At 38.2% G+C, this 11,409-nt stretch overlaps 1 long non-coding RNA gene and 1 pseudogene across 2 annotated transcripts in view; both read right to left on the bottom strand.

The window, feature by feature from the left end:
• Positions 1-4,297, bottom strand: part of LOC148728079 (uncharacterized) — a 4,725-nt pseudogene extending 428 nt beyond the window's left edge. Inside the window, exons 1-8 of the transcript XR_016002517.1 lie at positions 2,915-4,297; positions 2,405-2,640; positions 2,151-2,259; positions 1,537-1,640; positions 1,194-1,309; positions 960-1,035; positions 208-482; positions 18-106 (exon numbers count right to left, since the gene is read on the bottom strand). The product of XR_016002517.1 is annotated as an uncharacterized LOC148728079 (transcript). The remainder of the gene's footprint in view (positions 1-17; positions 107-207; positions 483-959; positions 1,036-1,193; positions 1,310-1,536; positions 1,641-2,150; positions 2,260-2,404; positions 2,641-2,914) is intronic.
• A 1,396-nt stretch (positions 4,298-5,693) lies between these two features.
• Positions 5,694-7,731, bottom strand: LOC148728080 (uncharacterized). The gene is made up of 2 exons (XR_016002187.1): positions 7,449-7,731; positions 5,694-5,932 (listed from the first exon to the last, which is right to left on the bottom strand). It is a non-coding gene; the product is annotated as an uncharacterized LOC148728080 (long non-coding RNA).
• Positions 7,732-11,409: the final 3,678 nt, after the last annotated feature.

Raw genomic sequence — 11,409 nt, forward strand, 5'->3', positions numbered from 1 at the left:
TTTTTAGCTGTATTTACAGCTGTGTAGGAGAGCTTCAACTTGTCCAGCGGAAGGGAGAATCCCACAATCTCTTCAAGGTTTTGAAGAATTTCAAATTCTGTTGGACCTGAAATGTGTTTTATCACAATGGGAAAAATAATAGATATACCCACAAAGTGAATCAATTGAAAAATACACACAAAGCCAATAATTTGACCACTCATGTACCTGACATAGAACTGACATGAATATTCTGCTTTGAAATAGCAGACTCCTGACCACTCTTCTTCTTAACAGAAATTCTATCACCATGAAAAGACTCTGGGCCAAAGCACTTCGGGGCTTGATTGGCTTCTGGAAGTGAACCAATCTTGTAGGCAATCAGACCAATGGATGCAAGCAACTGCTCTGTATTGCGCATCTCCATATGTAGTGCACACAACTGAATGCTAGTAAGCTCTTCATCAAGGAGAAAAAGGAGATCATCCCGGATTCCAGTTGATCTGCAAATTATGGACAACAATGGTGCATTTACAATAATTTTATTGTAAATGGGTACCCCAAGAGGAGCAGGGATGGCGTAGTGGTGAGAGCAATCCCCTCCCACCACTGTGGCCTAGGTTCAATTCCTGAACCTGGTGTCACATGTGGGTTGAGTTTGTTGGTTCTCATCCTTGCTCTGCGGGTTTTTCTCCGGGTCCTCCGGTTTTCCTCCCTCCGCAAAAACCAACGTTCCAAGTTGTGTCCCCAAATAGCTTCAAGCTAAATACCCCTGACACATTATTAAAGTTTATTATTATTATTATTATTATTTATAAATAAAAAATAAATAGTCTTATGAATATCATGGCAATAAATAAATGGTGGAAGGTAGCTGCTCTTACCAATGCATCAACTTTGGTACCCAAAAGGCCTCAAGCACTTCCTACATAAGCCTGTGCATTATATAATGATCATGAAAGGCTAAACTTGAAGTATACCTGCCTATGTTACACTAATGCTTCGTAGGCATTCTAGGCAGGTTTCATCTGGGGCCACTTCATGACATTTGCAACCCTAATGGGAAATGAAATTACCTCAAAATAAATTAATATTATCTTACAAACTTTTTTGGTTGCATTATTAGAGAAGACTGTAGCTTGTGTATTGTAACTGATGAACTACAACTAAAAAAATGCTCATTGATTCACATGTACACGAACACAAATACTAACCCTGATTGCATTGCATATAAAGCAGAATTCTACATCTACCCCTCGACCACCAAGTTGAAAATCAAGATCCCCTTTCTTTACCAAAAGAAGGATCAGTGTTTTGTAGTCCAATGAAACTAAGATATGACAAAAAAACAACAGCAATAAAGAATTTTGATATGACATACCCCCGGTACATGTAGAAAACTAACTTACTGTTTAAAATAATGTTCACTGATAATGAAAAAAAAAAAACCCTCAATTAAGTTTCTAAAAAGAAAGTCAGCATCCTGCCTTTTAAAAAGATTAAGGTTAATGTTCTTGCAAATAACCATTATGTAACAAAATGATAGAAACATCTTACCATCAAATTCTACATTGAACTTCATGCCATCAACAAAAATTCCTTGGTTCTTGATGATTCTCTTTTGTTCATTTAGATCCTTTAAAAGTACCTTCAGGCTTTCCCTATCAAAATAACATTAAGCATGAAGACAACCAATGAAACTTGTTGTTTATTCAGAGCTTATGTTGGGGTAATGTTCTTATAATGCAAAAGGATTTGCAGTTTTTTTCCTCTTTCTGTTTAATTCATAATGTGTGGGTATTTTGTGTGTGTGTGTGTGTGTGTGTGTGTGTGTGTGTGTGTGTGTGTGTGTGTGTGATCTCTAAGATCTGACAAATGTAATATGCACAAATACACACACACACACACACACACACACACACACACACACATGTATGTGTGTGTATTTGTGCATATTACATTTGTCAGATCTTAGAGCCAGTACTGGAAATTGAGTCAACAATACAACTATGAAAACTGTAACATATATGTTCTATAAAACTATAGGCTTTCAGTAAGGAAAGCTTTATAAGAAAGTGTCTCTACTGTGCAAATTAAAAACTTTGTAACCACGTCAAGCAAAGGAGAAAAAGTATTTTAGTAACATAAAATAATAGAAATTAATGATAAACCTGTTTTCTTTACGATTCGCAATGGCCAGTGGGTAAACAGACTTTGCACTCTGTATGTTGTAAACAGGGTTAAGACGGGGAACCAGACCTACCAATACCTGATTTCTACCTGATCATAAAAAAATGATAATAGAAATGGTTATTTCATTCTCATTCATGGGAACAAAAATTATGCACAACCACACACTTAATCTGAGATAAGGTATTTTTTATAATTTATGGCAGCAGACTTAAACCTGACAGTCAGTATTTACCCCAAAAGGGTCTTCCATCTATCTTCATCAGAAGTTTGAGAGTTGGTGAGCACACATTATGCAGCCTTTGCTTGCAGACAAATCAACTCCAAAACAGAAAACAAATCCACCTGATAACCTTGTAAAGGAGAAGGCACCTTTTTCACATCCATGTATTCTTTACAAACTCCAAAGATCACTTTTTTGGCCGCCTTCATTTGGTTAAAGTTCAACAATATTGGTGTGTCAAAGGATTTCTAAAACAGAAGCCAAAGAAAGAAAGCAAAAGAAAAATTAAACAACAAAATTAACATGAAAAATACATCTGATATAACTGAGGTTTAAAAAAATTAGCTATTATCATAGTAATAGTAAATAATAATGAGACTTGCACTTCTTCTACCACTTTCAAGCATTAAATTTGTTACTGTGGAACTGCTTCCAAGTTGGGATAAATTAGATCTGAGTGCAGACATATCCTTTCCAAAAGAAGCCTCTTAAGATTGATAACTAATAACAGACCTTACTTACCCCTGTCCTTCCAAGTTTGGTGATATTGATTACAGCTTGCCAAGTATTACCAGATACCCTTGCCTTGGTCTTGAAATATAATTGCACCCAATCTGGAACTCGGAGGCTTTCCACGTATAAGGAAAATGTTTCATCACCAACAAGCTCTTCCACCGTCCGTTTAACTCCTTTCTTTAGGGCCACATCTTCCACAACCTCATTTACAATAGCCTTGACCTCAGGATCGCCAAAAGCACACATGCTGGAAAGCACCGTTGATAAATTTTCTCGGCTCCTTTCAAAGATACCTTGTGCATCTTGGAGAACGCGGCTACCACTTTTCTTAATAAGAAAAGTCTTTTCTGGGGTCTCCAAATCATTCCTTTCATAAATCTTCTTTAGATTAGGAGAACTAAGACTGCCACTGTTTGGAGGAGTCAAATGAACTGAGACAGGCATTTCTTTCGTACTAGGTAGGCGGAGTGTTGAATTGAGGGGTCATTGTAAGGCGCCGAGCTGCACGTGGTCGCTCGCAATTCAAGTCGTTGCCGTCTCCCTTGAGTGAACTCAAATCCAAGCCATTCAAAAATTCTTTAACTTTATAAATCGCGGCGGATCCTCCTTCTTCAGAACCTCATTTTTTCCTCAGAATAACCGATACAAGCCCAAAAGACGAGCAAACAACTTCAAATGCGTTGGAATTTTTCTTGTTGACGAAGGGGCGCCCATCGAGAAACCGAAGTTTGTCGCTTTCAATTCGGCAGAAATCTTCTGGAAAAGTTGTCAGGATCGGCGATCGCTTAAGGTGGCTCGATAGGCCAAAAAATCATAAAAACTTCATATTTTTGGAAATAAGTTTCTGGGCACCAACAGTCATTGTAGTTTCAAGAAAAGTAAGTCTTTTGTAATTTTTCCCATGGCTATTGTATGTTTTTCAACTGTTTTTGGATCTGTTTGAGCGGTTGCTATGGAAACCAGCATTGTTAACGCGTCGTTTTCCACCAAAAAAAGCCAATGATTTCAAAGAAATCTTCACAGGAGTGACCAGAATAGATTTCAGGGGCCTGGTAAATAGTTAGGCCCTAAATGAGGACATTGTGTGCTGATACATGACGTACTTGGCATGAGAAAAACGTGTTCGCTTGTTTACGATCTATCTACTGAGAGTTGAAGCGAATTATGCCTCCAAAAAGGAAATTTAGGAACGTTAGAAGAAAAAAAAGGAGGTTTACAGGCAACAAGTATACTAAGAAAAGAAATTCTGAAGAAATGGAAGGAACTGATGATCAGGAATCAGTGAAAGAAAGCGAGGAATCAGACATCACCGATATCGAAGATGAAAAGATTCCGAAAAACATCACACGGAATTCTGATCGTACTAAATCGATGCCTGCTACCCTGAGAAAGTTGTGAGCACATACCAGTAATTATGCTCGCTTAATGCATCACTGACGACGCGAGAGAAGGTCGAAAAACATTTCCTCGGCGCCATTTTTGGGGAAAATAACTAAGAAAACTACATGCACTACAAAGCAATCTGGGAAATAAAAAAGGACATTGTCCAGATCCAAATACAGACACTGTCCAGATCCAACCGAAAGGGGCGCTAACGATATTAACCCCGCAAACGCTGATATAAAAACCACATATTTAAGTGGATTAGAGCCCCTGGGGAGTTTAGTGTGTATAATTCCAGTGTAGACGATTTGCGTCCCCCGATGCTCTTAATCCGTGATTTTTTTTTTTTAAGGGATTTCCTACTTGGAAACAAAAGATAAAAGCTGGGAGAATTCGAAAGAGTTAAAGTGCAATCGCACAGAACAAATGGGCTCGACCTACGAGCGAAAGTCAACTTCAAACGGAAAAACCTTTTGTGAACAATTTCATCCGCTTGAATGCTTGAACTGACAAGTGACGTGACTAATTGCTCAAGGTTCAACAATAACTTGAATCCTTATTTTGTTGAGATTCCCTTGCCTTCCTTCGGAAAGATTATTGAGGTTTTTCGTCTGAGCGAAGCGCAAACATTTAGAATACTATGATCAATTGCAGTAACTCACTTTTTTTGTTTACCCAAGTGTGAGGTATCAATTTGCTCTCGAGTGGTGGCGCTCAGTGTTCGGCTAATAGCTTAGGATTAACAATCAACGCAACCTGAAATTTAGCAAAACTCTACAGTCTCTGACATGTGCACATGTGCAAAGAACACCTCCTCAAGCCGCGGAAGTCGATAAACACACTTTTATGTTTTTCGGGGACTAAGGGCGTTTTTGTTCATTTGCTGAAAGAAAGCAGCTAAGACGAGCAAAGAATTCCAAATATTTCAAACCGCTCGTTCCTTTCTTTAACCAAAAGGATAATTAAAAAGCATAGTTAATTGAGGGGACTCAATTAACTATGTTAAAAAGTTATCCGATGTTTATCATCTGATCACCAAACGCTTAGCTTTACCAAGTGTTTGCTTTTTTCCGCGTTTGTATCAACTTTGGCCACAAATAACGTAGTATTAGGTTGCTAGACGGATCAGTCACAAGGGCCGGCCACATGTTAACTGAGACGCGTATTTTTAGTACATTTTTAGTGCATTTATCTCACTGCAGTGAGGAGCTATTATTCGCAGCTAACAATCTCGCGCCGGTCTGGACTGTGGCAAAAACGAGTACGCGCCGAACCAGTTAATAATGAATCGAATCTCTCCTGTGACGGATCGAATATAATAAAAGCATTCTCGTAAGAAGACCAAAGAGTAAATATCTCGTAAACCAAAACTGACACCCCCAACAAGTAAATTCCAGTCACATTTTCCAATGCGAGTCTATTGCCGGTATAATATAACTCGAAATGACGTTTACAATTGAAGATTCAGACTAAAAAAAATACAGATGTTTCTCAGAAAGAAGTCAATCAAAATTTGCTGAAATATTCCAATACAGTTGATCACGAAATGAACTGTCTCCTGCGGCTTGAATTAAACAAATCTCTTCTGCAAAGCAGTCCCCAGTCCTCGCAGAGCCACGCGGGAAACACTTCTTTTCATACCTAAAAGAGGAAATAGGCGGAAATGGTCTCAAAACTTGTTTACGCTTTCACTTCTTCAGTTGCACCGAAGAGAGTGGCAGTGTTTGTAAATTGCGATCACATTTTCCAATGCGAGTAGATGAGAAAGGGATACTACGCGATGGAGATAGTCACGAGAATGAGAAGCTTTTACTAGAAGACTTCAAAGACGGTATAGAGTAAGAGGTCACTTTGACCGTCCTCTTATTTTCAGCGCTGTTCCCTAAAGAGCGACCTCTTTCTTTCTCTTTGTCTTTATCCTATCTGTACCTTTTTAGGGTTTTTCAAGCGTTATCACCATTTTCCTCGCGAAAGACGATAACATTTTGATTTTTTATAAATTTGCCGTAAATCTTTAACAAGTCGTAATAATCTCTTGTCTATTTAGTAACGTTTGTACCCGTCATTCACGGTCTGCTTATTTATCCATTAGTGGCCCTGCCGTCAAAGCAAGCTGTTAACTCTAATAAAGAAAATTAATGAAAATCAGACCTGAAAAAAAAATTTCAGGCCTGTACGGGATTCGAACCACTGACCTCTGCGATACTAGTGCAGCGCTCTACCAATTGAGCTAACAAGCCAACTGGGAGCAGGCCATCAAATTAATTCGATATAAACCCGTAGATGATAAATTAAACAACAACAAACATATGAAACATATGTGTGAACTGCGGTTATGAGACGTATATGAGAACGATCCTTCGCAGTAAAGCACTATTTGAGCAATAGTGAAAATCAGACCTGAAAAAAATTTCAGGCCTGTACGGGATTCGAACCACTGACCTCTGCGATACTAGTGCAGCGCTCTACCAATTGAGCTAACAAGCCAACTGGGAGCAGGCCATCAAATTAATTCATAACCGCAGTTCACACATATGTTTCATATGTTTGTTGTTGTTTAAAGAAAATGAAATAAGCAACGAGAGGACTAACGAAAACCACAAGACTTAACAACAAAAATGGATATTTTCTGAAAATCTATACCACGGTTAGACTTTGAGGAACAACGGAGCATCGACCATCCAAACAGTAGGTAAACATTAATGAGGCAAATCGTGTAAAGCAAGACCTGCTCAGTCCTTTGTTCAAATATTTGTTCGGTTACTCGCAACGATTTGGTGCTGCGATTTCCATGCTAATTGCTCCACGCACCATTAAACTTTGCCGCCTAGAACTACTCGACAGTAAGCTTACGGAAGCCTATTCACTGGAAAGCAAACAAAACTGCCGCATCGCAAGACTATTCTTGGTAGTGCGAAGTAGTTTAGATCTGTTCAGAATGAACTTTGCCTTCATTATGCGGTTAACAAGTTATTGAGTTGTGCCTTCTTTCCCTAAAAAAAGTCGATCTGTCATTTTCTACCGGAGAGTAAGACCACTTTCCTTGATGAGAATAAATGACGGGAAGACCTTAACAGTTTCCCCTCTGTTTCCAAAATGAAAAGAAAAGAAATAATAAGATGTTTCAAAAAAAAAAAATAATGAGGAATCGACTTACCGAACTTTGGGGTTCATCGTGCTCCTCAGGGTTTTTTCTACCAGTCACGACAACAACATTTTGGTTTTCTTCATTTCTCATAAGATTTTGCCTCGTCGCTGGCGTAGTCTGCTCTCGATTGTTCCTTTGTTGCTCTCGAACTTGAACAGCTGTGCTTAACTGTGTCATGTGATATAGGATCCAAAGTAGAAACATCAAACATGCTGCGTTCAAACACTCTTGAAAGAAAAGCATGGCTTTCCAAATAGTTTAGCAGGAAGAATTCTGTGATGAACCTGCACGGCTTCTGTTTGATGATGATGTGAATCTTATAGAGCCTTGTTTCTTAATAGTGTATATGGCAGGCCATCTCATTGACAAGTTGAAGAGGTGGAGTCAATTCAAGATACGGAATTATGTCGCGTTGCCGGATGTCACAGTTCAACAGCCGGGAAAAAAGCATGCGGTAGGCATGGTCACGCATGGTCTCAAGACAAATCTTAGTCCCCTAAATGTAATTAGTGGACTGAAGCAATCGTTGTGATGTTTTCAAAAACAGATTTTGGGCTACAATTCAACATTGCCTGATGTCAGCATTGCCTGTTAAGGAACTCAAAATTGTAACTTTATTTAATTTGATTAAAAATTGTCATTACAATTATTCTTTAAGTTTGCAGTGATCAACTGCAAGTTTTAACCATCTTTGTAAAATGAGATTAATACAACAGGTTAATGGTTTCTTCTGTGAGACTGTGAATGTATACGTAAAGCAAAGTAGTTTTTAATCTTTAACCTTTCTTAATCACGTTTAAAGTGTCTTCCGGTATCATTTGAATATATCAAAGAAGTTGAAATGGTAAATTGGCCACCGCAACGATTACAAAAGCTGACGTTTCAAGCTTTAGCCCTTCGTCGGAGCGAAGGTCATTTCAAAAAAATTCGCTCCGACGAAGGGCTAACGCTCGAAACGTCAGCTTTTGTAATCGTTACGGTGGCCAATTTACCATTTCAACTTTGTTGATATATCCAAATTATTTCGTTACTCCCACCGACGCAGCCCCAAACAGTTTCTTTCGAAACTATCAGCCTTTATTCTGGTTAACACGGTTGATGGAATTTACAAACTTCAGAACACTTCGAAAACAATCACAGTGTTGGCTAAAACGTAGCTACTTACACTTAAATTAATGATGTGTTGACTTACTTCTTATCAAATATACACAAAAATCTTCGTGCTTAAAACTGTTTGGAAAGCCATGCTTTTCTCTCAAGAATGTTCCAACGCAGCATGTTTGATATTTCTACTTTGGATCCTGTATTATATCACACTGTTAAGCAGAGCTGTTCAAGTTTGAGAGCAGCAAAGGAACAAGAAAGAACACCAAAATATCGAGGACATCAGTGTTAGAAAAAACCCTGAAGAACACGATGAACCCCAAAGTTCGGTAAGTCGATTCCTGTTTTTTTTTTTTTTTTTGGAAAAAGAAAGGAAAACAGTTTAGATCTTTCTGTCATTTATTCTCGACATTCTCGGCGGGATTTTTGTTTGCTTTTCATATGGGTGGAGATATGAGAGAGAATAAATCCAGTCTCACCAGAGGGCATGATCTTCCATCTGTAGCGTGTGACACTGCAAAACATGTTTATCAACCGACTTTAAATAAATGAAAATCAGAAACAGAACTGAAAACTGAATTTTCCGCCATAAGATTCAAGTAATTGTCTACTTGAATGTTCAATGTGCTACGTTTGAATTCGACAAACATCCGTTTAGCAGCTTCTATGAAGAAAAAAAAATTAAATCGTGTTCAACAAAACAGCTTTAAAGCACATATAAACTTTGGCGTGAATGGAGTAATAACAGTTCAGTTGACTGAACAATCAAACAGTCATCACGTGCAGACTTTTGAGGACCGGCTCTCGTTATTTGTATTTTGATTGGCCCTACGAGCTCGTCAAAATACGGCACAACTCGTAAAAATACCCAGCGATACTACATAACAAAACGTAATAAGATATGTATTAATAATAACAATAACAATAATGATAATGATCAAAAGCAGGCTGAAGAAGTTTTGAAATGTAGGTATCAGTTGTCTGAAGAATATTTGGCCTTTTGGAGCGGTCGGCTCTGAAGCAGAAACGGAAAGCGCATTATGTTTGAACGCTCTGTCAAATGCTTTGTCTGGCTCGGATTCAAGTCACACACAAACTGCGACCCATAATTATCTCATACGGCACAACTCGTAAAAATACCCAGCGACACTACATAACAAAACGTAATAAGATATGTATTAATAATAACAATAACAATAATGACAATGATCAAAAGCAGGCTGAAGAAGTTTTGAAATGTAGGTATCAGTTGTCTGAAGATTATTTGGCCTTATATTTGGCTCTGAAGCAGAAACGGAAAAGCGCAGTATGTTTGAACGCTCTGTCAAAAGCTTTGTCTAGCTCGGATTCAAGTCACACACAAACTCCGACTCATAATTATCTCATCAGCACTTTCATATCCATTACCACGGACATCACAAAATGGCGGTCAAAATGAACGAAAGGCTTACGCGATGTGATGTAATAGCCGTTTGCAAAGTCGGCCTTAAAACAACAACCAAAAATGATTTAATTTTCAGCTCTACTGATGGAGGTCTTGAAGCATTTTTATTACGTGATGAGCCAATCACATTGTCACACTATCTTATCAGCTCTTTTCAAAGAGCTGATAAGAAAGAACTGATTGATGAATATCAAAATATTCATCTTATGCCAATCAACTCAAAATATGTTATATTATGCGTTGGATTAGCGTTTTAATAGCCTTTTGTGAACGAGAAAAACCTCAATAAAGACATTTCTATGTCTTTCTCAGGAATTTCAGGTATGGCTGGATGAAGTTATTTAAAAACTCACTCATTAAATGCCCTAGACCTTTGAGTGTTTTACGATAAAGAAGACGGCCAAGCCAAGCGAAAGCGAGGCTCATGAAAAGGGAAGCTCGGCTAGTTTCACCAATGCACGAATTTTACTTAGAGAAACTAATTCCTAAACAAAGTAAATTCTTCATGTTTGCAATTGTCAGAGTTGATTGTCATGAGCCAAAAATATCAACCGGAGGTAACCCATTAGGCCATAGAGTATAAAACGGGCCACCCGGCAGTAGGCTAAGCCTGATTGTTGGCTAGGTTTTGCTTGAAAATTCTAAGAATAGTTTGGGAATAAACCGCAGTCTTTCCTATCAACAAAGCATACAGGGAACTAAGCTACTAAGCTACTAATATAAGCTGCTTAGTCTAAGTACACGAAGCGACTTTAGACATTCAATAATTTGTAAGGTGCTTTGCTAAAACCTTGTGAAAAATAACTAAGTGATATTCTTCAGATGACGTTTTAAATGAGTCGAACGATTTTCAGTTAGAACGAAAAAAAAAAACCGTATCAGAACAACACTGGTCATTTTATTAAGATTTCCTATGGATTTGTGCTTGTTCATAGACTTTGATCTTTTCAGCAAAGACGCTATCTTCGTACCGCTGTGAAAGACCACTGGTTACTTTTCGTCAAATTTTATCGCGCCGTTGTTGTCATAGAGACAACGAAAATGCCGCAGAAATGTGCACAAGCCAGCAAATCACTCCGTTGGAGAAAAATTGACAAATTCGGTGGAAGGTAATTGTAAATTTCAGTGGATATACGTCTAATAAAGGACCTGCATTCGTTCTCTTCTTCCACTATTTTCACTAAGGATAAAATGCCCTTAATAAATTTCAAAACAATGAGAGTAGCGAAGGCCAGAAGTTAAAATAAGTTGCTTGGAATGTTTCCTAAGAGCCGACTTCGAAATCGAAAAATACTTCTGTGTGCAAAAAGAGCATGGCTCCCGAAAGGAATCGGAAACATCATTTAGGCTTTTCGTCTGAGCGAAGCGCAAACATTTAGAATACTATAATCAATTGCAGTAAATCACTCTTTTTCTTTACTC

This window comes from Stylophora pistillata, chromosome 6 (assembly GCF_964205215.1).
Source record: "Stylophora pistillata chromosome 6, jaStyPist1.2, whole genome shotgun sequence".
NCBI classification, from domain to species: domain Eukaryota; kingdom Metazoa; phylum Cnidaria; class Anthozoa; order Scleractinia; family Pocilloporidae; genus Stylophora; species Stylophora pistillata.